The 27,024-nt window shown below is 52.8% G+C and overlaps 6 non-coding genes across 6 annotated transcripts; all 6 read right to left on the bottom strand.

Annotated features, from left to right (window-relative positions):
- Positions 1-2,946: 2,946 nt before the first annotated feature.
- On the bottom strand, positions 2,947-3,023 carry TRNAN-GUU (transfer RNA asparagine (anticodon GUU)). Its single transcript has one exon. It is a non-coding gene; the product is annotated as a tRNA-Asn (tRNA).
- Positions 3,024-6,758: 3,735 nt separating this feature from the next.
- Positions 6,759-6,835, bottom strand: TRNAN-GUU (transfer RNA asparagine (anticodon GUU)). Its single transcript has one exon. It is a non-coding gene; the product is annotated as a tRNA-Asn (tRNA).
- Positions 6,836-9,409: 2,574 nt separating this feature from the next.
- Positions 9,410-9,486, bottom strand: TRNAN-GUU (transfer RNA asparagine (anticodon GUU)). The gene has a single exon. It is a non-coding gene; the product is annotated as a tRNA-Asn (tRNA).
- Positions 9,487-19,206: 9,720 nt separating this feature from the next.
- On the bottom strand, positions 19,207-19,283 carry TRNAN-GUU (transfer RNA asparagine (anticodon GUU)). The gene has a single exon. It is a non-coding gene; the product is annotated as a tRNA-Asn (tRNA).
- A 2,127-nt stretch (positions 19,284-21,410) lies between these two features.
- On the bottom strand, positions 21,411-21,487 carry TRNAN-GUU (transfer RNA asparagine (anticodon GUU)). Its single transcript has one exon. It is a non-coding gene; the product is annotated as a tRNA-Asn (tRNA).
- A 2,868-nt stretch (positions 21,488-24,355) lies between these two features.
- TRNAN-GUU (transfer RNA asparagine (anticodon GUU)) lies at positions 24,356-24,425 on the bottom strand. The gene has a single exon. It is a non-coding gene; the product is annotated as a tRNA-Asn (tRNA).
- Positions 24,426-27,024: the final 2,599 nt, after the last annotated feature.

A 27,024-nucleotide genomic window follows, 5' to 3' on the forward strand; every position in this document is an offset into this window, starting at 1 on the left:
AAAGTGCCGCACCACCACCGGGTGGGTTCAAGCGTCCAACCTTTCGGTTAATAGCCCATTGCGCTAGCCAATTACGCCACGGAGACAGTCGTGCTCCACTCTCACCACCATCAGAACATATCTTCAAAGCTATCAGCGCAAAGAAAAAAGCAACACACCACTCCCGGGAGGGCTCGAACCTCCAACCTTTAGGTTAACAGCCGATCGCGCTAGCCAATTGCGCCAAGGAGACAGTCGTGCTCCACTCTCACCACCGTCAGAACAATTCTCCAGAGCTATCAGCCCAAAGAAAAAAAAGCGCCGCACCACCACCGGGTGGGCTCGAACCTCCAACCTTTTGGTTAACACCCGATCGCGCTAGCCGATTGCGCAACGGAGAAAGTCGTGCTCCACTCTCACCACCAACAGAACATTTCTTCAGAGCTATCAGCGCAAAGAAAAAAGCAACACACCACTACCGAGAGGGCTTGAACCTCGAACCTTTCGGTTAACAGCCGATCTCGCTAGCCAATTGCGCCACGGAGACAGTCGTGCTCCACTCTCACCACCGTCAGAACATTTCTTCAGAGCTAACAGCCCAAAGAAAAAAAAGCGCCGCACCACCACCAGGTGGGCTGGAACCTCCAAACTTTCGGTTAACAGCCGATCGCGCTAGCCAATTGCGCCATGGAGACAGTCCTGCTCCACTCTCACCACCATCAGAACATATCTTTAAAGCTATCAGCCCAAAGAAAAAAAAAGCAACATACCATTACTGGGTGGACTCGAACCTTTCAGTTAACAGCCCATCGCGCTAGCCAATTGCGCCACGGAGAGAGTCGTGCTCCACTCTCACCACCATCAGAACATATCTTCAAAGCTATCAGCGCAAAGAAAAAAGCAACACACCACTCCCGGTAGGGCTCGAACCTCCAACCTTTCGGTTAACAGCCGATCGCGCTAGCCAATTGCGCGAAGGAGACAGTCATGCTCCACTCTCACCACCGTCAGAACTATTCTTCAGAGCTATCAGCCCAAAGGAAAAAAAGCGCCGCACGACCACCGGGTGGGCTCAAACCTCCAACCTTTTGGTTAACACCCGATCGCGCTAGCCAATTAAGCAACGGAGAGAGTCGTGCTCCACTCTCACCACCAACAGAACATATCTTCAAAGCTATCAGCGCAAAGAAAAAAGCAACACACCACTCCCGGGAGGGCTTGAACCTCGAACCTTTCGGTTAACAGCCGATCTCGCTAGCCAATTCCGCAACGGAGACAGTCCTGCTCCACTCTCACCAACATCAGAACATATCCCAAAGGCTATCAGCCCAAAGAAAAAAAAAGTGCCGCACCACCACCGAGTGGGCTCGAACCTCCAACCTTTCGGTTAACAGCCGATCGCGCTAGCCAATTGCGCCACGGAGATAGTCGTGCTCCACTTCCACCACCATCAGAACATATCTTCAAAGCTATCAGCGCAAAAAAAAGCAACACACCACTCCCGGGAGAGCTCGAACCTCCAACCTTTCGGTTAACAGCCAATCGCGCTAGCCAACTGCGCCACGGAGACAGTCCTGCTCCACTCTCATCATCGTCAGAACATTTCTTCAGAGCTATCAGCCCAAAGAAAAAAAAGAGCCGCACCACCATCAGGTGGGCTCGAACCTCCAACCTTTCAGTTAACAGCCCATCGCGCTAGCCAATTACGCCACGGAGACAGTCCTGCTCCACTCTCACCACCATCAGAACATATCTTAAAGGCTATCAGCCCAAAGAAAAAAAAGCGCCGCACCACCACCGAGTGGGCTCGAACCTCCAACCTTTCGGTTCACAGCCGATCGCGCCAGCCAATTGCGCCACGGAGACAGTCGTGGTCCACCCTCCTCCCCGTCAGAACATTTCTTCAGAGCTATCAGCCCAAAGAAAAAGAAGCGCCGCACCACCACCGGGTGGGCTTGAACCTCCAACTATTCGGTTAACAGCCGGTCGCGCTAGCCAATTGCGCCACGGAGATAGTCGTGCTCCACTTCCACCACCATCAGAACATATCTTCAAAGCTATCAGCGCAAAAAAAAGCAACACACCACTCCCGGGAGAGCTCGAACCTCCAACCTTTCGGTTAACAGCCAATCGCGCTAGCCAATTGCGCCACGGAGACAGTCCTGCTCCACTCTCATCATCGTCAGAACATTTCTTCAGAGCTATCAGCCCAAAGAAAAAAAAGAGCCGCACCACCATCGGGTGGGCTCGAACCTCCAACCTTTCAGTTAACAGCCCATCGCGCTAGCCAATTACGCCACGGAGACAGTCCTGCTCCACTCTCACCACCATCAGAACATATCTTAAAGGCTATCAGCCCAAAGAAAAAAAAGCGCCGCACCACCACCGAGTGGTCTCGAACCTCCAACCTTTCGGTTCACAGCCGATCGCGCCTGCCAATTGCGCCACGGAGACAGTCGTGGTCCACCCTCCTCCCCGTCAGAACATTTCTTCAGAGCTATCAGCCCAAAGAAAAAGAAGCGCCGCACCACCACCGGGTGGGCTTGAACCTCCAACTATTCGGTTAACAGCCGGTCGCGCTAGCCAATTGCGCCACGGAGATAGTCGTGCTCCACTTCCACCACCATCAGAACATATCTTCAAAGCTATCAGCGCAAAAAAAAGCAACACACCACTCCCGGGAGAGCTCGAACCTCCAACCTTTCGGTTAACAGCCGATCGCGCTAGCCAATTGCGCCACGGAGACAGTCCTGCTCCACTCTCACCATCGTCAGAACATTTCTTCAGAGCTATCAGCCCAAAGAAAAAAAAGAGCCGCACCACCATCGGGTGGGCTCGAACCTCCAACCTTTCAGTTAACAGCCCATCGCGCTAGCCAATTACGCCACGGAGACAGTCGTGCTCCACTCTCACCACCATCAGAACATATCTTCAAAGCTATAAGGGCAAAGAAAAAAAGCAACACACCACTCCCGGGAGGGTTCGAACCTCCAACCTTTCGGTTAACAGCCGAACGCGCTAGCCGATTGCGCCACGGAGACAGTCGTGCTCCACTCCCACCACCATCAGAACATATCTTCAAAGCTATCAGCGCAAAGAAAAAAGCAACACACCACTCCCGGGAGGGCTTGAACCTCGAACCTGTCGGATAACAGCCGATCTCGCTAGCCAATTGCGCCACGGAGACAGTCCTGCTCCACTCTCACCACCATCACAACATATCTTCAAAGCACTCAGCCCAAAGAAAAAAAAGCGCCGCACCACCACCGAGTGGGCTCGAACCTCCAACCTTTCGGTTAACAGCCGATCGCGCCAGCCAATTGCGCCACGGAGACAGTCGTGCTCCTCTCCCCCCCGTCAGAACATTTCTTCAGAGCTATCAGCCCAAAGGAAAAAAAGCGCCGCACCACCACCGAGTGGACTCGAACCTCCAACCTTTCGGTTAACAGCCGATCACGCTAGCCGATTGCGCCACGGAGACAGTCGTGCTCCACTCCCACCACCATCAGAACATATATTCAAAGCTATCAGCGCAAAAAAAGCAACACACCACTCCCGGGAGAGCTCGAACTCCAGCCTTTCGGTTAACAGCCGATCGCGCTAGCCAATTGCGCCACGGAGAGAGTCGTGCTCTTTTCTCACCACCAACAGAACATATCTTCAAGGCTATCAGGGCAAAGAAAAAAAAGCGCCGCACCACCACCGGGTTGGCTCGAACCTCCAACCTTTCGGTTAATAGCCCATCGCGCTAGCCAATTGCGCCACGGAGACAGTCGTGCTCCACTCTCACCACCGTCAGAACATTTCTTCAGAGCTATAAGCCCAAAGGAAAAAAAGTGCCGCACCACCACCGGGTGGGTTCAAGCGTCCAACCTTTCGGTTAATAGCCCATTGCGCTAGCCAATTACGCCACAGAGACAGTCGTGCTCCACTCTCACCACCATCAGAACATATCTTCAAAGCTATCAGCGCAAAGAAAAAAGCAACACACCACTCCCGGGAGGGCTCGAACCTCCAACCTTTAGGTTAACAGCCGATCGCGCTAGCCAATTGCGCCAAGGAGACAGTCGTGCTCCACTCTCACCACCGTCAGAACAATTCTCCAGAGCTATCAGCCCAAAGAAAAAAAAGCGCCGCACCACCACCGGGTGGGCTCGAACCTCCAACCTTTTGGTTAACACCCGATCGCGCTAGCCGATTGCGCAACGGAGAAAGTCGTGCTCCACTCTCACCACCAACAGAACATTTCTTCAGACCTATCAGCGCAAAGAAAAAAGCAACACACCACTACCGAGAGGGCTTGAACCTCGAACCTTTCGGTTAACAGCCGATCTCGCTAGCCAATTGCGCCACGGAGACAGTCGTGCTCCACTCTCACCACCGTCAGAACATTTCTTCAGAGCTAACAGCCCAAAGAAAAAAAAGCGCCGCACCACCACCAGGTGGGCTGGAACCTCCAAACTTTCGGTTAACAGCCGATCGCGCTAGCCAATTGCGCCATGGAGACAGTCCTGCTCCACTCTCACCACCATCAGAACATATCTTTAAAGCTATCAGCCCAAAGAAAAAAAAAGCAACATACCATTACTGGGTGGACTCGAACCTTTCAGTTAACAGCCCATCGCGCTAGCCAATTGCGCCACGGAGAGAGTCGTGCTCCACTCTCACCACCATCAGAACATATCTTCAAAGCTATCAGCGCAAAGAAAAAAGCAACACACCACTCCCGGTAGGGCTCGAACCTCCAACCTTTCGGTTAACAGCCGATCGCGCTAGCCAATTGCGCCAAGGAGACAGTCATGCTCCACTCTCACCACCGTCAGAACTATTCTTCAGAGCTATCAGCCCAAAGGAAAAAAAGCGCCGCACCACCACCGTGTGGGCTCAAACCTCCAACCTTTTGGTTAACACCCGATCGCGCTAGCCAATTGTGCAACGGAGAGAGTCTTGCTCCACTCTCACCACCAACAGAACATATCTTCAAAGCTATCAGCGCAAAGAAAAAAGCAACACACCACTCCCGGGAGGGCTTGAACCTCGAACCTTTCGGTTAACAGCCGATCTCGCTAGCCAATTCCGCAACGGAGACAGTCCTGCTCCACTCTCACCAACATCAGAACATATCCCAAAGGCTATCAGCCCAAAGAAAAAAAAAGTGCCGCACCACCACCGAGTGGGCTCGAACCTCCAACCTTTCGGTTAACAGCCGATCGCGCTAGCCAATTGCGCCACGGAGATAGTCGTGCTCCACTTCCACCACCATCAGAACATATCTTCAAAGCTATCAGCGCAAAAAAAAGCAACACACCACTCCCGGGAGAGCTCGAACCTCCAACCTTTCGGTTAACAGCCAATCGCGCTAGCCAATTGCGCCACGGAGACAGTCCTGCTCCACTCTCATCATCGTCAGAACATTTCTTCAGAGCTATCAGCCCAAAGAAAAAAAAGAGCCGCACCACCATCGGGTGGGCTCGAACCTCCAACCTTTCAGTTAACAGCCCATCGCGCTAGCCAATTACGCCACGGAGACAGTCCTGCTCCACTCTCACCACCATCAGAACATATCTTAAAGGCTATCAGCCCAAAGAAAAAAAAGCGCCGCACCACCACCGAGTGGGCTCGAACCTCCAACCTTTCGGTTCACAGCCGATCGCGCCAGCCAATTGCGCCACGGAGACAGTCGTGGTCCACCCTCCTCCCCGTCAGAACATTTCTTCAGAGCTATCAGCCCAAAGAAAAAGAAGCGCCGCACCACCACCGGGTGGGCTTGAACCTCCAACTATTCGGTTAACAGCCGGTCGCGCTAGCCAATTGCGCCACGGAGATAGTCGTGCTCCACTTCCACCACCATCAGAACATATCTTCAAAGCTATCAGCGCAAAAAAAAGCAACACACCACTCCCGGGAGAGCTCGAACCTCCAACCTTTCGGTTAACAGCCAATCGCGCTAGCCAATTGCGCCACGGAGACAGTCCTGCTCCACTCTCATCATCGTCAGAACATTTCTTCAGAGCTATCAGCCCAAAGAAAAAAAAGAGCCGCACCACCATCGGGTGGGCTCGAACCTCCAACCTTTCAGTTAACAGCCCATCGCGCTAGATAATTACGCCACGGAGACAGTCCTGCTCCACTCTCACCACCATCAGAACATATCTTAAAGGCTATCAGCCCAAAGAAAAAAAAGCGCCGCACCACCACCGAGTGGTCTCGAACCTCCAACCTTTCGGTTCACAGCCGATCGCGCCAGCCAATTGCGCCACGGAGACAGTCGTGGTCCACCCTCCTCCCCGTCAGAACATTTCTTCAGAGCTATCAGCCCAAAGAAAAAGAAGCGCCGCACCACCACCGGGTGGGCTTGAACCTCCAACTATTCGGTTAACAGCCGGTCGCGCTAGCCAATTGCGCCACGGAGATAGTCGTGCTCCACTTCCACCACCATCAGAACATATCTTCAAAGCTATCAGCGCAAAAAAAAGCAACACACCACTCCCGGGAGAGCTCGAACCTCCAACCTTTCGGTTAACAGCCGATCGCACTAGCCAATTGCGCCACGGAGACAGTCCTGCTCCACTCTCACCATCGTCAGAACATTTCTTCAGAGCTATCAGCCCAAAGAAAAAAAAGAGCCGCACCACCATCGGGTGGGCTCGAACCTCCAACCTTTCAGTTAACAGCCCATCGCGCTAGCCAATTACGCCACGGAGACAGTCGTGCTCCACTCTCACCACCATCAGAACGTATCTTCAAAGCTATAAGGGCAAAGAAAAAAAGCAACACACCACTCCCGGGAGGGTTCGAACCTCCAACCTTTCGGTTAACAGCCGAACGCGCTAGCCGATTGCGCCACGGAGACAGTCGTGCTCCACTCCCACCACCATCAGAACATATCTTCAAAGCTATCAGCGCAAAGAAAAAAGCAACACACCACTCCCGGGAGGGCTTGAACCTCGAACCTGTCGGTTAACAGCCGATCTTGCTAGCCAATTGCGCCACGGAGACAGTCCTGCTCCACTCTCACCACCATCACAACATATCTTCAAAGCACTCAGCCCAAAGAAAAAAAAGCGCCGCACCACCACCGAGTGGGCTCGAACCTCCAACCTTTCGGTTAACAGCCGATCGCGCCAGCCAATTGCGCCACGGAGACAGTCGTGCTCCACTCTCCCCCCCGTCAGAACATTTCTTCAGAGCTATCAGCCCAAAGGAAAAAAAGCGCCGCACCACCACCGAGTGGGCTCGAACCTCCAACCTTTCTGTTAACAGCCGATCACGCTAGCCGATTGCGCCACGGAGACAGTCGTGCTCCACTCCCACCACCATCAGAACATATATTCAAAGCTATCAGCGCAAAAAAAAGCAACACACCACTCCCGGGAGAGCTCGAACCTCCAGCCTTTCGGTTAACAGCCGATCGCGCTAGCCAATTGCGCCACGGAGAGAGTCGTGCTCTTTTCTCACCACCAACAGAACATATCTTCAATGCTATCAGGGCAAAGAAAAAAAAGCGCCGCACCACCACCGGGTGGGCTCGAACCTCCAACCTTTCGGTTAATAGCCCATCGCGCTAGCCAATTGCGCCACGGAGACAGTCGTGCTCCACTCTCACCACCGTCAGAACATTTCTTCAGAGCTATAAGCCCAAAGGAAAAAAAGTGCCGCACCACCACCGGGTGGGTTCGAGCGTCCAACCTTTCGGTTAATAGCCCATTGCGCTAGCCAATTACGCCACGGAGACAGTCGTGCTCCACTCTCACCACCAACAGAACATTTCTTCAGAGCTATCAGCGCAAAGAAAAAAGCAACACACCACTACCGAGAGGGCTTGAACCTCGAACCTTTCGGTTAACAGCCGATCTCGCTAGCCAATTGCGCCACGGAGACAGTCCTGCTCCACTCTCACCACCATCAGAACATATCTTCAAAGGTATCAGCCCAAAGAAAAAAAAGCGCCGCACCACCACCGAGTGGACTCGAACCTCCAACCTTTCGGTTATCTGCCGAACGTGCTAGCCAATTGCGCCAAGGAGACAGTCGTGCTCCACTCTCACCACCGTCAGAACATTTCTTCAGAGCTATGAGCCAAAAGAAAAAAAGCGCCGCACCACCATCGGGTGGGCTCGAACGTCCAACCTTTCGGTTAACAGCCAATCGCGCTAGCCAATTGTGCCACGGAGACAGTCGTGCTCCACTGTCACCACCGTCAGAACATTTCTTCAGAGCTAACAGCCCAAAGAAAAAAAAGCGCCGCACCACCACCAGGTGGGCTGGAACCTCCAAACTTTCGGTTAACAGCCGATCGCGCTAGCCAATTGCGACATGGAGACAGTCCTGCTCCACTCTCACCACCATCAGAACATAGCTTTAAAGCTATCAGCCCAAAGAAAAAAAAAAGCAACATACCATTACTGGGTGGACTCGAACCTCCAACCTTTCAGTTAACAGCCCATCGCGCTAGCCAATTGCGCCACGGAGAGAGTCGTGCTCCACTCTCACCACCATCAGAACATATCTTCAAAGCTATCAGCGCAAAGAAAAAAGCAACACACCACTCCCGGTAGGGCTCGAACCTCAAACCTTTCGGTTAACAGCCGATCGCGCTAGCCAATTGCGCCAAGGAGACAGTCATGCTCCACTCTCACCACCGTCAGAACAATTCTTCAGAGCTATCAGCCCAAAGGAAAAAAAGCGCCGCACCACCACCGGGTGGGCTCAAACCTCCAACCTTTTGGTTAACACCCGATCGCGCTAGCCAATTGTGCAACGGAGAGAGTCGTGCTCCACTCTCACCACCACCAGAACATATCTTCAGAGCTATCAACCCAAAGAAAAAAAGCGCCGCACCACCACCGGGTGGGCTCGAACCTCCAACCTTTTGGTTAACAGCCGATCGCGCTAGCCAATTGCGCCACAGAGAGAGTCATGCTCCTTTCTCACCACCAACAGAACATATCTCCAAAGCTATCAGCGCAAAGAAAAAAGCAACACACCACTCCCGGGAGGGCTCGAACCTCCAACATTTCGGTTAACAGCCGATCGCGCTAGCCACTTCCGCATCGGAGACAGTCCGGCTCCACTCTCACCACCGTCAGAACATTTCTTCAGAGCTATCAGCCCAAAGAAAAAAAAGCGCCGCACCACCATCGGGTGGGCTTGAACCTCCAACGTTTCGGTTAACAGCCAATCGCGCTAGCCAATTGCGCCACGGAGACAGTCCTGCTCCACTCTCACCATCGTCAGAACATTTCTTCAGAGCTATCAGCCCAAAGAAAAAAAAGCGCCGCACCACCATCGGGTGGGCTCGAACCTCCAACCTTTCAGTTAACAGCCCATCGCGCTAGCCAATTACGCCACGGAGACAGTCGTGCTCCACTCTCACCACCATCAGAACATATCTTCAAAGCTATAAGGGCAAAGAAAAAAAGCAACACACCACTCCCGGGAGGGTTCGAACCTCCAACCTTTCGGTTAACAGCCGAACGCGCTAGCCGATTGCGCCACGGAGACAGTCGTGCTCCACTCCCACCACCATCAGAACATATCTTCAAAGCTATCAGCGCAAAGAAAAAAGCAACACACCACTCCCGGGAGGGCTTGAACCTCGAACCTGTCGGTTAACAGCCGATCTCGCTAGCCAATTGTGCCACGGAGACAGTCCTGCTCCACTCTCACCACCATTACAACATATCTTCAAAGCACTCAGCCCAAAGAAAAAAAAGCGCCGCACCACCACCGAGTGGGCTCGAACCTCCAACCTTTCGGTTAACAGCCGATCGCGCCAGCCAATTGCGCCACGGAGACAGTCGTGCTCCACTCTCCCCCCCGTCAGAACATTTCTTCAGAGCTATCAGCCCAAAGGAAAAAAAGCGCCGCACCACCACCGAGTGGGCTCGAACCTCCAACCTTTCGGTTAACAGCCGATCACGCTAGCCGATTGCGCCACGGAGACAGTCGTGCTCCTCTCCCACCACCATCAGAACATATATTCAAAGCTATCAGCGCAAAAAAAAGCAACACACCACTCCCGGGAGAGCTCGAACCTCCAGCCTTTTGGTTAACAGCCGATCGCGCTAGCCAATTGCGCCACGGAGAGAGTCGTGCTCTTTTCTCACCACCAACAGAACATATCTTCAATGCTATCAGGGCAAAGAAAAAAAGCGCCGCACCACCACCGGGTTGGCTCGAACCTCCAACCTTTCGGTTAATAGCCCATCGCGCTAGCCAATTGCGCCACGGAGACAGTCGTGCTCCACTCTCACCACCGTCAGAACATTTCTTCAGAGCTATAAGCCCAAAGGAAAAAAAGTGCCGCACCACCACCGGGTGGGTTCAAGCGTCCAACCTTTCGGTTAATAGCCCATTGCGCTAGCCAATTACGCCACGGAGACAGTCGTGCTCCACTCTCACCACCATCAGAACATATCTTCAAAGCTATCAGCGCAAAGAAAAAAGCAACACACCACTCCCGGGAGGGCTCGAACCTCCAACCTTTAGGTTAACAGCCGATCGCGCTAGCCAATTGCGCCAAGGAGACAGTCGTGCTCCACTCTCACCACCGTCAGAACAATTCTCCAGAGCTATCAGCCCAAAGAAAAAAAAGCGCCGCACCACCACCGGGTGGGCTCGAACCTCCAACCTTTTGGTTAACACCCGATCGCGCTAGCCGATTGCGCAACGGAGAAAGTCGTGCTCCACTCTCACCACCAACAGAACATTTCTTCAGAGCTATCAGCCCAAAGAAAAAAAAAGCAACATACCATTACTGGGTGGACTCGAACCTCCAACCTTTCAGTTAACAGCCCATCGCGCTAGCCAATTGCGCCACGGAGAGAGTCGTGCTCCAGTCTCACCACCATCAGAACATATCTTCAAAGCTATCAGCGCAAAGAAAAAAGCAACACACCACTCCCGGTAGGGCTCGAACCTCCAACCTTTCGGTTAACAGCCGATCGCGCTAGCCAATTGCGCCAAGGAGACAGTCATGCTCCACTCTCACCACCGTCAGAACAATTCTTCAGAGCTATCAGCCCAAAGGAAAAAAAGCGCCGCACCACCACCGGGTGGGCTCAAACCTCCAACCTTTTGGTTAACACCCGATCGCGCTAGCCAATTGTGCAACGGAGAGAGTCGTGCTCCACTCTCACCACCAACAGAACATATCTTCAAAGCTATCAGCGCAAAGAAAAAAGCAACACACCACTCCCGGGAGGGCTTGAACCTCGAACCTTTCGGTTAACAGCCGATCTCGCTAGCAAATTCCGCCACGGAGACAGTCCTGCTCCACTCTCACCAACATCAGAACATATCCCAAAGGCTATCAGCCCAAAGAAAAAAAAAGCGCCGCACCACCACCGAGTGGGCTCGAACCTCCAACCTTTCGGTTAACAGCCGATCGCGCCAGCCAATTGCGCCACGGAGACAGTCGTGGTCCACCCTCCTCCCCGTCAGAACATTTCTTCAGAGCTATCAGCCCAAAGAAAAAGAAGCGCCGCACAACCACCGGGTGGGCTTGAACCTCCAACTATTCGGTTAACAGCCGATCGCGCTAGCCAATTGCGCCACGGAGATAGTCGTGCTCCACTTCCACCACCATCAGAACATATCTTCAAAGCTATCAGCGCAAAAAAAAGCAACACACCACTCCCGGGAGAGCTCGAACCTCCAACCATTCGGTTAACAGCCAATCGCGCTAGCCAATTGCGCCACGGAGACAGTCCTGCTCCACTCTCATCATCGTCAGAAGATTTCTTCAGAGCTATCAGCCCAAAGAAAAAAAAGAGCCGCACCACCATCGGGTGGGCTCGAACCTCCAACCTTTCAGTTAACAGCCCATCGCGCTAGCCAATTACGCCACGGAGACAGTCGTGCTCCACTCTCACCACCATCAGAACATATCTTCAAAGCTATAAGGGCAAAGAAAAAAAGCAACACACCACTCCCGGGAGGGTTCGAACCTCCAACCTTTCGGTTAACAGCCGAACGCGCTAGCCGATTGCGCCCCGGAGACAGTCGTGCTCCACTCCCCTATACCCTATAATAGTGCTTGTGTAACATGGCATCGTATAATGTTTGCTTTCTTTGACATTTTTTTCATTGCTTTTTTTACGAGTAAAACATACAACATTTCACTCGTCAGTGTTTCCCTTGTGCACTAAAACTCGTGCTTTTCGCATACCCAGTGTTGTAAACGTTGTATAATCATGTTGTAATACTTTGGTAGCCGTTTAGCAACGTGTGCATTGTTTCATGATTGGCCGCACGCTGTTTTCTTTTGTTTTTTGTTGTTTTTCTCTCTATGTGGTTTGCTTATTTTATGTAAACCTGAAACTGATGTAATTTTGATGCATTTTCTTTTTATTTATTGAAGTTTTGAAAATCGACGTCAAATTGTTTTTTCATGTTTTGTGCTCTGCTGATTCTGTAATGCCAAGTGAAAAGGGGTAGGAGCCTCGTCAAGCTGCTAATATAGCAGCTTTTTGCTCCTATCCTTGCGTTTTCTTTTTCGCAACTCTGTGAAGAAAATGCTCAATAAAACTGAAACTGAAAAAACTGAAACTGAAACTCCCACCACCATCAGAACATATCTTCAAAGCTATCAGCGCAAAGAAAAAAGCAACACACCACTCCCGGGAGGGCTTGAACCTCGAACCTGTCGGTTAACAGCCGATCTCGCTAGCCAATTGCGCCACGGAGACAGTCCTGCTCCACTCTCACCACCATCACAACATATCTTCAAAGCACTCAGCCCAAAGAAAAAAAAGCGCCGCACCACCACCGAGTGGGCTCGAACCTCCAACCTTTCGGTTAACAGCCGATCGCGCCAGCCAATTGCGCCACGGAGACAGTCGTGCTCCACTCTCCCCCCCGTCAGAACATTTCTTCAGAGCTATCAGCCCAAAGGAAAAAAAGCGCCGCACCACCACCGAGTGGGCTCGAACCTCCAACCTTTCGGTTAACAGCCGATCACGCTAGCCGATTGCGCCACGGAGACAGTCGTGCTCCACTCCCACCACCATCAGAACATATATTCAAAGCTATCAGCGCAAAAAAAAGCAACACACCACTCCCGGGAGAGCTCGAACCTCCAGCCTTTCGGTTAACAGCCGATCGCGCTAGCCAATTGCGCCACGGAGAGAGTCGTGCTCTTTTCTCACCACCAACAGAACATATCTTCAATGCTATCAGGGCAAAGAAAAAAAAGCGCCGCACCACCACCGGGTGGGCTCGAACCTCCAACCTTTCGGTTAATAGCCCATCGCGCTAGCCAATTGCGCCACGGAGACAGTCGTGCTCCACTCTCACCACCGTCAGAACATTTCTTCAGAGCTATAAGCCCAAAGGAAAAAAAGTGCCGCACCACCACCGGGTGGGTTCGAGCGTCCAACCTTTCGGTTAATAGCCCATTGCGCTAGCCAATTACGCCACGGAGACAGTCGTGCTCCACTCTCACCACCATCAGAACATATCTTCAAAGCTATCAGCGCAAAGAAAAAAGCAACACACCACTCCCGGGAGGGCTCGAACCTCCAACCTTTAGGTTAACAGCCGATCGCGCTAGCCAATTGCGCCAAGGAGACAGTCGTGCTCCACTCTCACCACCGTCAGAACAATTCTCCAGAGCTATCAGCCCAAAGAAAAAAAGCACCGCACCACCACCGAGTGGGCTCGAACCTCCAACCTTTCGGTTATCTGCCGAACGTGCTAGCCCATTGCGCCAAGGAGACAGTCGTGCTCCACTCTCACCACCGTCAGAACATTTCTTCAGAGCTATGAGCCAAAAGAAAAAAAGCGCCGCACCACCATCGGGTGGGCTCGAACCTCCAACCTTTCGGTTAACAGCCAATCGCGCTAGCCAATTGTGCCACGGAGACAGTGGTGCTCCACTCTCACCACCGTCAGAACATTTCTTCAGAGCTAACAGCCCAAAGAAAAAAAAGCGCCGCACCACCACCAGGTGGGCTGGAACCTCCAAACTTTCGGTTAACAGCCGATCGCGCTAGCCAATTGCGCCATGGAGACAGTCCTGCTCCACTCTCACCACCATCAGAACATATCTTTAAAGCTATCAGCCCAAAGAAAAAAAAAGCAACATACCATTACTGGGTGGACTCGAACCTCCAACCTTTCAGTTAACAGCCCATTGCGCTAGCCAATTGCGCCACGGAGAGAGTCGTGCTCCACTCTCACCACCATCAGAACATATCTTCAAAGCTATCAGCGCAAAGAAAAAAGCAACACACCACTCCCGGTAGGGCTCGAACCTCCAACCTTTCGGTTAACAGCCGATCGCGCTAGCCAATTGCGCCAAGGAGACAGTCATGCTCCACTCTCACCACCGTCAGAACAATTCTTCAGAGCTATCAGCCCAAAGGAAAAAAAAGCGCCGCACCACCACCGGGTGGGCTCAAACCTCCAACCTTTTGGTTAACACCCGATCGCGCTAGCCAATTGTGCAACGGAGAGAGTCGTGCTCCACTCTCACCACCAACAGAACATATCTTCAAAGCTATCAGCGCAAAGAAAAAAGCAACACACCACTCCCGGGAGGGCTTGAACCTCGAACCTTTCGGTTAACAGCCGATCTCGCTAGCCAATTCCGCCACGGAGACAGTCCTGCTCCACTCTCACCAACATCAGAACATATCTTAAAGGCTATCAGCCCAAAGAAAAAAAAAGCGCCGCACCACCACCGAGTGGGCTCGAACCTCCAACCTTTCGGTTAACAGCCGATCGCGCCAGCCAATTGCGCCACTAGGACAGTCGTGGTCCACCCTCCTCCCCGTCAGAACATTTCTTCAGAGCTATCAGCCCAAAGAAAAAGAAGCGCCGCACAACCACCGGGTGGGCTTGAACCTCCAACTATTCGGTTAACAGCCGATCGCGCTAGCCAATTGCGCCACGGAGATAGTCGTGCTCCACTTCCACCACCATCAGAACATATCTTCAAAGCTATCAGCGCAAAAAAAAGCAACACACCATTCCCGGGAGAGCTCGAACCTCCAACCTTTCGGTTAACAGCCAATCGCGCTAGCCAATTGCGCCACGGAGACAGTCGTGCTCCACTCCCACCACCATCAGAACATATCTTCAAAGCTATCAGCGCAAAGAAAAAAGCAACACACCACTCCCGGGAGAGCTCGAACCTCCAACCTTTCAGTTAACAGCCCATAGCGCTAGCCAATTACGCCACGGAGACAGTCGTGCTCCACTCTCACCACCATCAGAACATATCTTCAAAGCTATAAGGGCAAAGAAAAAAAGCAACACACCACTCCCGGGAGAGCTCGAACCTCCAACCTTTCGGTTAACTGCCGAACGTGCTAGCCGATTGCGCCAAGGAGACAGTCATGCTCCACTTCCACCACCATCAGAACATATCTTCAAAGCTATCAGCGCAAAAAAAAGCAACACACCACTCCCGGGAGAGCTCGAACCTCCAACCTTTCGGTTAACTGCCGAACGTGCTAGCCGATTGCGCCAAGGAGACAGTCATGCTCCACTCTCACCACCGTCAGAACATTTCTTCAGAGCTATCAGCCAAAAGAAAAAAGCACCGCACCACCTTCGGGTGGGCTCGAACCTCCAACCTTTCGGTTAACAGCCAATCGCGCTAGCCAATTGTGCCACGGAGACAGTCGTGCTCCACTCTCACCACCGTCAGAACATTTCTTCAGAGCTATCAGCCCAAAGAAAAAAAAGCGCTGCACCACCACCGAGTGGGCTCGAACCTCCAACCTTTCGGTTAATAGCCCATCGCGCTAGCCAATTACGCCACGGAGACAGTCGTGCTCCACTCTCACCACCATCAGAACATATCTTCAAAGCTATCAGCGCAAAGAAAAAAGCAACACACCACTCCCGGGAGAGCTCGAACCTCCAACCTTTCGGTTAACAGATGATCGCGCTAGCCAATTGCGCCACGGAGACCGTCCTGCTCCACTCTCACCACCGTCAGAACATTTCTTCAGAGCTATCAGCCCAAAGGAAAAAAGCGCCGCACCACCACCGGGTGGGCTCGAACCTCCAACCTTTTGGTTAACAGCCGATCGTGCTTGCCAATTGCGCCACGGAGAGAGTCGTGCTCCTTTCTCACCACCAACAGAACATATCTTCAAAGCTATCAGGGCAAAGAAAAAAAAGCGCCGCACCACCACCGGGTGGGCTCGAACCTCCAACCTTTCGGTTAATAGCCCATCGCGCCAGCCAATTGCGCCACGGAGACAGTCGTGCTCCACTCTCACCACCGTCAGAACATTTCTTCAGAGCTATAAGCCCAAAGGAAAAAAAGTGCCGCACCACCACCGGGTGGGTTCGAGCGTCCAACCTTTCGGTTAATAGCCCATCGCGCTAGCCAATTACGCCACGGAGACAGTCGTGCTCCACTCTCACCACCATCAGAACATATCTTCAAAGCTATCAGCGCAAAGAAAAAAGCAACACACCACTCCCGGGAGGGCTCGAACCTCCAACCTTTCGGTTAACAGCCGATCGCGCTAGCCAATTGCGCCAAGGAGACAGTCATGCTCCACTCTCACCACCGTGAGAACATTTCTCCAGAGCTATCAGCCCAAAGAAAAAGAAGCGCCGCACCACCTTCGGGTAGGCTCGAACCTCCAACCTTTCGGTTAACAGCCCATCGCGCTAGCCAATTGCGCCACGGAGACAGTCCTGCTCCACTCTCACTACCGTCAGAACATTTCTTCAGAGCTATCAGCCCAAAGGAAAAAAGCGCCGCACCACCACCGGGTGGGCTTGAACCTCCAACCTTTTCGTTAACAGCCGATCGCGCTAGCCAATTGCGCCACGGAGAGAGTCGTGCTCCTTTCTCACCACCAACAGAACATATCTTCAAAGCTATCAGCGCAAAGAAAAAAGAACACACCACTCCCGGGAGGGCTTGAACCTCGAAGCTTTCGGTTAACAGCCGATCGCGCTAGCCAATTGCGCCGCGGAGACAGTCATGCTCCACTCTCACCACCATCAGAACAAAAGCTATAAGCGCAAAGAAAAAAGCAACACACCACTCCCGAGAGGGCTCGAACCTCCAACTTTTCTGTTAACAGCCGATCGCGCTAGCAAATTGCGCCACGGAGACAGTCCTGCTCCACTCTCACCACCATCAGAACATATATTCAAAGCTATCAGACGAAAGAAAAAAAAGCGCCGCACCACCACCGGGTGGGCTCGAACCTGCAACCTTTCGGTTAACAGCCGATCGCGCTAGAGAATCGCGTAACGGAGAGAGTCCCGCTCCACTCTCACCACCACCAGAACATATCTTCAGAGCTATCAGCCCAAAGAAAAAAAGCGCCGCACCACCACCGGGTGGGCTCAAACCTCCAACCTTTTGGTTAACAGCCGATCGCGCTAGCCAATTGCGCCACAGAGAGAGTCGTGCTCCTTTCTCACCACCAACAGAACATATCTCCAAAGCTATCAGCGCAAAGAAAAAAGCAACACACCACTCCCGGGAGGGCTCGAACCTCCAACATTTCGGTTAACAGCCGATCGCGCTAGCCACTTCCGCATCGGAGACAGTCCGGCTCCACTCTCACCACCGTCAGAACATTTCTTCAGAGCTATCAGCCCAAAGAAAAAAAAGCGCCGCACCACCATCGGGTGGGCTCGAACCTCCAACGTTTCGGTTAATAGCCAATCGCGCTAGCCAATTGCGCCACGGAGACAGTCGTGCTCCACTCTCACCACCGTCAGAACATTTCTTCAGAGCTATGAGCCCCCCAAAAAAAAGCGCCGCACCACCACCGGGTGGGCTCGAACCTCCAACCTTTCGGTTAACAGCCGATCGCGCTAGCCAATTGCGCCATGGAGACAGTCCTGTTCCACTCTCACCACCATCAGAACATATCTTCAAAGCTATCAGCCCAAAGAAAAAAAAGCAACACACCACTCCTGGGAGGGCTCGAACCTCCAACCTTTCAGTTAACAGCCCATCGCGCTAGCCAATTGCGCCACGGAGACAGTCGGGCTCCACTGTCACCACCATCACAACATATCTTCAAAGCTATCAGCCCAAAGAAAAAAAAGCACCACACCACCACCGCGTGGGCTCGAACCTCCAACCTTTCGGTTACCAGCCGATCGCGCTAGCCGATTGCGCCACGGAGACAGTCTTGCTCCACTCTCACCACCATCAGAACATATCTTCAAAGCTATCAGCCCAAAGAAAAAAAAGCAACACACCACTCCCGGGAGGGCTCGAACCTCCAACCTTTCAGTTAACAGCCGATCGCGCTAGCCAATCGCGCCACGGAGACAGTCATGCTCCACTCTCAGCACCGTCAGAACATTTCTTCAGAGCTATCAGCCCAAAGGAAAAAAAGCACCGCACCACCACCGGGTGGGCTCAAACCTCCAACCTTTTGGTTAGCACCCGATCGCGCTAGCCAATTGCGCAATGGAGAGAGTCGTGCTCCACTGTCACCACCAACAGAACATATCTTCAAAGCTACCAGCGCAAAGAAAAAAGCAACACACATCTCCCGGGAGGGCTTGAACCTCGAACCTTTCGGTTAACAGCCGATCTCGCTAGCCAATTGCGCCACGGAGACAGTCCTGCTCCACTCTCACCATCGTCAGAACATTTCTTCAGAGCTATCAGCCCAAAGAAAAAAAAGCGCCGCACCACCATCGGGTGGGCTCGAACCTCCAACCTTTCGGTTAACAGCCGATCGCGCCAGCCAATTGCGCCACGGAGACAGTCGTGGTCCACCCTCCTCCCCGTCAGAACATTTCTTCAGAGCTATCAGCCCAAAGAAAAAGAAGCGCCGCACCACCACCGGGTGGGCTTGAACCTCCAACTATTCGGTTAACAGCCGATCGCGCTAGCCAATTGCGCCACGGAGATAGTCGTGCTCCACTTCCACCACCATCAGAACATATCTTCAAAGCTATCAGCGCAAAAAAAGCAACACACCACTCCCGGGAGAGCTCGAACCTCCAACCTTTCGGTTAACAGCCGATCGCGCTAGCAAAATTGCGCCACGGAGACAGTCCTGCTCCACTCTCACCATCGTCAGAACATTTCTTCAGAGCTATCAGCCCAAAGAAAAAAAAGCGCCGCACCACCATCGGGTGGGCTCGAACCTCCAACCTTTCAGTTAACAGCCCATCGCGCTAGCCAATTACGCCACGGAGACAGTCGTGCTCCACTCTCACCACCATCAGAACATATCTTCAAAGCTATAAGGGCAAAGAAAAAAAGCAACACACCACTCCCGGGAGGGCTCGAACCTCCAACCTTTCGGTTAACAGCCGAACGCGCTAGCCGATTGCGCCACGGAGACAGTCGTGCTCCACTCCCACCACCATCAGAACATATCTTCAAAGCTATCAGCGCAAAGAAAAAAGCAACACACCACTCCCGGGAGGGCTTGAACCTCGAACCTGTCGGTTAACAGCCGATCTCGCTAGCCAATTGCGCCACGGAGACAGTCCTGCTCCACTCTCACCACCATCACAACATATCTTCAAAGCACTCAGCCCAAAGAAAAAAAAGCGCCGCACCACCACCGAGTGGGCTCGAACCTCCAACCTTTCGGTTAACAGCCGATCGCGCCAGCCAATTGCGCCACGGAGACAGTCGTGCTCCACTCTCCCCCCCGTCAGAACATTTCTTCAGAGCTATCAGCCCAAAGGAAAAAAAGCGCCGCACCACCACCGAGTGGGCTCGAACCTCCAACCTTTCGGTTAACAGCCGATCACGCTAGCCGATTGCGCCACGGAGACAGTCGTGCTCCACTCCCACCACCATCAGAACATATATTCAAAGCTATCAGCGCAAAAAAAAAGCAACACACCACTCCCGGGAGAGCTCGAACCTCCAGCCTTTCGGTTAACAGCCGATCGCGCTAGCCAATTGCGCCACGGAGAGAGTCGTGCTCTTTTCTCACCACCAACAGAACATATCTTCAATGCTATCAGGGCAAAGAAAAAAAAGCGCCGCACCACCACCGGGTGGGCTTGAACCTCCAACCTTTCGGTTAATAGCCCATCGCGCTAGCCAATTGCGCCACGGAGACAGTCGTGCTCCACTCTCACACTGTCAGAACATTTCTTCAGAGCTATAAGCCCAAAGGAAAAAAAGTGCCGCACCACCACCGGGTGGGTTCGAGCGTCCAACCTTTCGGTTAATAGCCCATTGCGCTAGCCAATTACGCCACGGAGACAGTCGTGCTCCACTCTCACCACCATCAGAACATATCTTCAAAGCTATCAGCGCAAAGAAAAAAGCAACACACCACTCCCGGGAGGGCTCGAACCTCCAACCTTTAGGTTAACAGCCCATCGCGCTAGCCAATTGCGCCAAGGAGACAGTCGTGCTCCACTCTCACCACCGTCAGAACAATTCTCCAGAGCTATCAGCCCAAAGAAAAAAAAGCGCCACACCACGACCGGGTGGGCTCGAACCTCCAACCTTTTGGTTATCACCCGATCGCGCTAGCCGATTGCGCAACGGAGAAAGTCGTGCTCCACTCTCACCACCAACAGAACATTCCTTCAGAGCTATCAGCGCAAAGAAAAAAGCAACACACCACTCCCGGGAGGGCTTGATCCTCGAACCTTTCGGTTAACAGCCGATCTCGCCAGCCAATTGCGCCACGGAGACAGTCCTGCTCCACTCTCACCACCATCAGAACATATCTTCAAAGGTATCAGCCCAAAGAAAAAAAAGCGCCGCACCACCACCGAGTGGGCTCGAACCTCCAACCTTTCGGTTATCTGCCGAACGTGCTAGCCAATTGCGCCAAGGAGGCAGTCGTGCTCCACTCTCACCACCGTCAGAACATTTCTTCAGAGCTATGAGCCAAAAGAAAAAAAGCGCCGCACCACCATCGGGTGGGCTCGAACCTCCAACCTTTCGGTTAACAGCCAATCGCGCTAGCCAATTGTGCCACGGAGACAGTCGTGCTCCACTCTCACCACCGTCAGAACATTTCTTCAGAGCTAACAGCCCAAAGAAAAAAAAGCGCCGCACCACCACCAGGTGGGCTCGAACCTCCAAACTTTCGGTTAACAGCCGATCGCGCTAGCCAATTGCGCCACGGAGATAGTCGTGCTCCACTTCCACCACCATCAGAACATATCTTCAAAGCTATCAGCGCAAAAAAAGCAACACACCACTCCCGGGAGAGCTCGAACCTCCAACCTTTCGGTTAACAGCCGATGGCGCTAGCAAAATTGCGCCACGGAGACAGTCCTGCTCCACTCTCACCATCGTCAGAACATTTCTTCAGAGCTATCAGCCCAAAGAAAAAAAAGCGCCGCACCACCATCGGGTGGGCTCGAACCTCCAACCTTTCAGTTAACAGCCCATCGCGCTAGCCAATTACGCCACGGAGACAGTCGTGCTCCACTCTCACCACCATCAGAACATATCTTCAAAGCTATAAGGGCAAAGAAAAAAAGCAACACACCACTCCCGGGAGGGCTCGAACCTCCAACCTTTCGGTTAACAGCCGAACGCGCTAGCCGATTGCGCCACGGAGACAGTCGTGCTCCACTCCCACCACCATCAGAACATATCTTCAAAGCTATCAGCGCAAAGAAAAAAGCAACACACCACTCCCGGGAGGGCTTGAACCTCGAACCTGTCGGTTAACAGCCGATCTCGCTAGCCAATTGCGCCACGGAGACAGTCCTGCTCCACTCTCACCACCATCACAACATATCTTCAAAGCACTCAGCCCAAAGAAAAAAAAGCGCCGCACCACCACCGAGTGGGCTCGAACCTCCAACCTTTCGGTTAACAGCCGATCGCGCCAGCCAATTGCGCCACGGAGACAGTCGTGCTCCACTCTCCCCCCCGTCAGAACATTTCTTCAGAGCTATCAGCCCAAAGGAAAAAAAGCGCCGCACCACCACCGAGTGGGCTCGAACCTCCAACCTTTCGGTTAACAGCCGATCACGCTAGCCGATTGCGCCACGGAGACAGTCGTGCTCCACTCCCACCACCATCAGAACATATATTCAAAGCTATCAGCGCAAAAAAAAAGCAACACACCACTCCCGGGAGAGCTCGAACCTCCAGCCTTTCGGTTAACAGCCGATCGCGCTAGCCAATTGCGCCACGGAGAGAGTCGTGCTCTTTTCTCACCACCAACAGAACATATCTTCAATGCTATCAGGGCAAAGAAAAAAAAGCGCCGCACCACCACCGGGTGGGCTTGAACCTCCAACCTTTCGGTTAATAGCCCATCGCGCTAGCCAATTGCGCCACGGAGACAGTCGTGCTCCACTCTCACACTGTCAGAACATTTCTTCAGAGCTATAAGCCCAAAGGAAAAAAAGTGCCGCACCACCACCGGGTGGGTTCGAGCGTCCAACCTTTCGGTTAATAGCCCATTGCGCTAGCCAATTACGCCACGGAGACAGTCGTGCTCCACTCTCACCACCATCAGAACATATCTTCAAAGCTATCAGCGCAAAGAAAAAAGCAACACACCACTCCCGGGAGGGCTCGAACCTCCAACCTTTAGGTTAACAGCCGATCGCGCTAGCCAATTGCGCCAAGGAGACAGTCGTGCTCCACTCTCACCACCGTCAGAACAATTCTCCAGAGCTATCAGCCCAAAGAAAAAAAAGCGCCACACCACGACCGGGTGGGCTCGAACCTCCAACCTTTTGGTTATCACCCGATCGCGCTAGCCGATTGCGCAACGGAGAAAGTCGTGCTCCACTCTCACCACCAACAGAACATTCCTTCAGAGCTATCAGCGCAAAGAAAAAAGCAACACACCACTCCCGGGAGGGCTTGATCCTCGAACCTTTCGGTTAACAGCCGATCTCGCCAGCCAATTGCGCCACGGAGACAGTCCTGCTCCACTCTCACCACCATCAGAACATATCTTCAAAGGTATCAGCCCAAAGAAAAAAAAGCGCCGCACCACCACCGAGTGGGCTCGAACCTCCAACCTTTCGGTTATCTGCCGAACGTGCTAGCCAATTGCGCCAAGGAGGCAGTCGTGCTCCACTCTCACCACCGTCAGAACATTTCTTCAGAGCTATGAGCCAAAAGAAAAAAAGCGCCGCACCACCATCGGGTGGGCTCGAACCTCCAACCTTTCGGTTAACAGCCAATCGCGCTAGCCAATTGTGCCACGGAGACAGTCGTGCTCCACTCTCACCACCGTCAGAACATTTCTTCAGAGCTAACAGCCCAAAGAAAAAAAAGCGCCGCACCACCACCAGGTGGGCTCGAACCTCCAAACTTTCGGTTAACAGCCGATCGCGCTAGCCAATTGCGCCATGGAGACAGTCCTGCTCCACTCTCACCACCATCAGAACATATCTTTAAAGCTATCAGCCCAAAGAAAAAAAAGCAACATACCATTACTGGGTGGGCTCGAACCTCCAACCTTTCAGTTAACAGCCCATCGCGCTAGCCCATTGCGCCACGGAGAGAGTCGTGCTCCACTCTCACCACCATCAGAACATATCTTCAAAGGTATCAGCCCAAAGAAAAAAAAGCGCCGCACCACCACCGAGTGGGCTCGAACCTCCAACCTTTCGGTTGTCTGCCGAACGTGCTAGCCAATTGCGCCAAGGAGACAGTCGTGCTCCACTCTCACCACCGTCAGAACATTTCTTCAGAGCTATGAGCCAAAAGAAAAAAAGCGCCGCACCACCATCGGGTGGGCTCGAACCTCCAACCTTTCGGTTAACAGCCAATCGCGCTAGCCAATTGTGCCACAGAGACAGTCGTGCTCCACTCTCACCACCGTCAGAACATTTCTTCAGAGCTAACAGCCCAAAGAAAAAAAAGCGCCGCACCACCACCAGGTGGGCTCGAACCTCCAAACTTTCGGTTAACAGCCGATCGCGCTAGCCAATTGCGCCAGGGAGACAGTCCTGCTCCACTCTCACCACCATCAGAACATATCTTTAAAGCTATCAGCCCAAAGAAAAAAAAAGCAACATACCATTACTGGGTGGGCTCGACCCTCCAACCTTTCAGTTAACAGCCCATCGCGCTAGCTAATTGCGCCTCGGAGAGAGTCGTGCTCCACTCTCACCACCATCAGAACGTATCTTCAAAGCTATCAGCGCAAAGAAAAAAGCAACGCACCACTCCCGGTAGGGCTCGAACCTCCAACCTTTCGGTTAACAGCCGATCGCGCTAGCCAATTGCGCCAAGGAGACAGTCATGCTCCACTCTCACCACCGTCAGAACAATTCTTCAGAGCTATCAGCCCAAAGGAAATAAAGCGCCGCACCACCACCGGGTGGGCTCAAACCTCCCACCTTTTGGTTAACACCCGATCACGCTAGCCAATTGTGCAACGGAGAGAGTCGTGCTCCACTCTCACCACCAACAGAACATATCTTCAAAGCTATCAGCGCAAAGAAAAAAGCAACACACCACTCCCGGGAGGGCTCGAACCTCCAACCTTTCGGTTAACAGCCGAACGCGCTAGCCAATTGCGCCACGCAGACAGTCGTGCTCCACTCCCACCACCATCAGAACATATCTTCAAAGCTATCAGCGCAAAGAAAAAAGCAACACACCACTCCCGGAAGAGCTCGAACCTCCAACCTTTCAGTTAACAGCCCATAGCGCTAGCCAATTGCGCCACGGAGACAGTCGTGCTCCACTCTCACCACCATCACAACATATCTTCAAAGCTATCAGCCCAAAGGAAAAAAAGCACCGCACCACCACCGGGTGGGCTTGAACCTCCAACTATTCGGTTAACAGCCGATCGCGCTAGCCAATTGCGCCACGGAGATAGTCGTGCTCAACTTCCACCACCATCAGAACATATCTTCAAAGCTATCAGCGCAAAAAAAAGCAACACACCACTCCCGGGAGAGCTCGAACCTCCAACCTTTCGGTTAACTGCCGAACGTGCTAGCCGATTGCGCCAAGCAGACATGCATGCTCCACTCTCACCACCGTCAGAACATTTCTTCAGAGCTATCAGCCAAAAGAAAAAAGCGCCGCACCACCTTCGGGTGGGCTCGAACCTCCAACCTTTCGGTTAACAGCCAATCGCGCTAGCCAATTGTGCCACGGAGACAGTCGTGCTCCACTCTCACCACCGTCAGATCATTTCTTCAGAGCTATCAGCCCAAAGAAAATAAAGCGCTGCACCACCACCGAGTGGGCTCGAATCTCCAACCTTTCGGTTAACAGCCGATCGCGCTAGCCGATTGTGCCATGGAGACAGTCGTGCTCCACTCCCACCACCATCAGAACATATCTTCAAAGCTATCAGCGCAAAGAAAAAAGCAACACACCACTCCCGGGAGGGCTTGAACCTCGAACCTGTCGGTTAACAGCCGATCTCGCTAGCCAATTGCGCCACGGAGACAGTCCTGCTCCACTCTCACCACCATCACAACATATCTTCAAAGCTATCAGCCCAAAGAAAAAAAAGCGCCGCACCACCACCGAGTGGGCTCGAACCTCCAACCTTTCGGTTAACAGCCGATCGCGCCAGCCAATTGCGCCACGGAGACAGTCGTGCTCCACTCTCCCCCCCGTCACAACATTTCTTCAGAGCTATCAGCCCAAAGAAAAAAAAGCGCCGCACCACCACCGAGTGGGCTCGAACCTTCAACCTTTCGGTTAACAGCCGATCGAGCTAGCCGATTGCGCCACGGAGACAGTCGTGCTCCACTCCCACCACCATCAGAACATATATTCAAAGCTATCAGCGCAAAAAAAAGCAACACACCACTCCCGGGAGAGCTCGAACCTCCAGCCTTTTGGTTAACAGCGGATCGCGCTAGCCAATTGCGCCACGGAGACAGTCCTGCTCCACTCTCAACACCGTCAGAACATTTCTTCAGAGCTATCAGCCCAGAGAAAAAGAAGCGCCGCACCACCTTCGGGTGGGCTCGAACCTCCAACCTTTCGGTTAACAGCCAATCGCGCTAGCCAATTGTGCCACGGAGACAGTCGTGCTCCACTCTCACCACCGTCAGAACATTTCTTCAGAGCTATCAGCCCAAAGAAAAAAAAGCAACACACCACTCCCGGGAGGGCTTGAACCTCGAACCTTTCGGTTAACAGCCGATCTCGCTAGCCAATTGCGCCACGGAGACAGTCCTGCTCCACTCTCACCACCATTAGAACATATCTTCAAAGGTATCAGCCCAAAGAAAAAAAAGCGCCGCACCACCACCGAGTGGGCTCGAACCTCCAACCTTTCGGTTGTCTGCCGAACGTGCTAGCCAATTGCGCCAAGGAGACAGTCGTGCTCCACTCTCACCACCGTCAGAACATTTCTTCAGAGCTATGAGCCAAAAGAAAAAAAGCGCCGCACCACCATCGGGTGGGCTCGAACCTGCAACCTTTCGGTTAACAGCCAATTGCGCTAGCCAATTGTGCCACAGAGACAGTCGTGCTCCACTCTCACCACCGTCAGAACATTTCTTCAGAGCTAACAGCCCAAAGAAAAAAAAGCGCCGCACCACCACCAGGTGGGCTCGAACCTCCAAACTTTCGGTTAACAGCCGATCGCGCTAGCCAATTGCGCCAGGGAGACAGTCCTGCTCCACTCTCACCACCATCAGAACATATCTTTAAAGCTATCAGCCCAAAGAAAAAAAAAGCAACATACCATTACTGGGTGGGCTCGACCCTCCAACCTTTCAGTTAACAGCCCATCGCGCTAGCTAATTGCGCCTCGGAGAGAGTCGTGCTCCACTCTCACCACCATCAGAACGTATCTTCAAAGCTATCAGCGCAAAGAAAAAAGCAACGCACCACTCCCGGTAGGGCTCGAACCTCCAACCTTTCGGTTAACAGCCGATCGCGCTAGCCAATTGCGCCAAGGAGACAGTCATGCTCCACTCTCACCACCGTCAGAACAATTCTTCAGAGCTATCAGCCCAAAGGAAATAAAGCGCCGCACCACCACCGGGTGGGCTCAAACCTCCCACCTTTTGGTTAACACCCAATCACGCTAGCCAATTGTGCAACGGAGAGAGTCGTGCTCCACTCTCACCACCAACAGAACATATCTTCAAAGCTATCAGCGCAAAGAAAAAAGCAACACACCACTCCCGGGAGGGCTTGAACCT

Source organism: Rhipicephalus microplus, unplaced genomic scaffold, assembly GCF_043290135.1.
Source record: "Rhipicephalus microplus isolate Deutch F79 unplaced genomic scaffold, USDA_Rmic scaffold_88, whole genome shotgun sequence".
In the NCBI taxonomy this organism is placed as follows: Eukaryota; Metazoa; Arthropoda; class Arachnida; order Ixodida; family Ixodidae; genus Rhipicephalus; species Rhipicephalus microplus.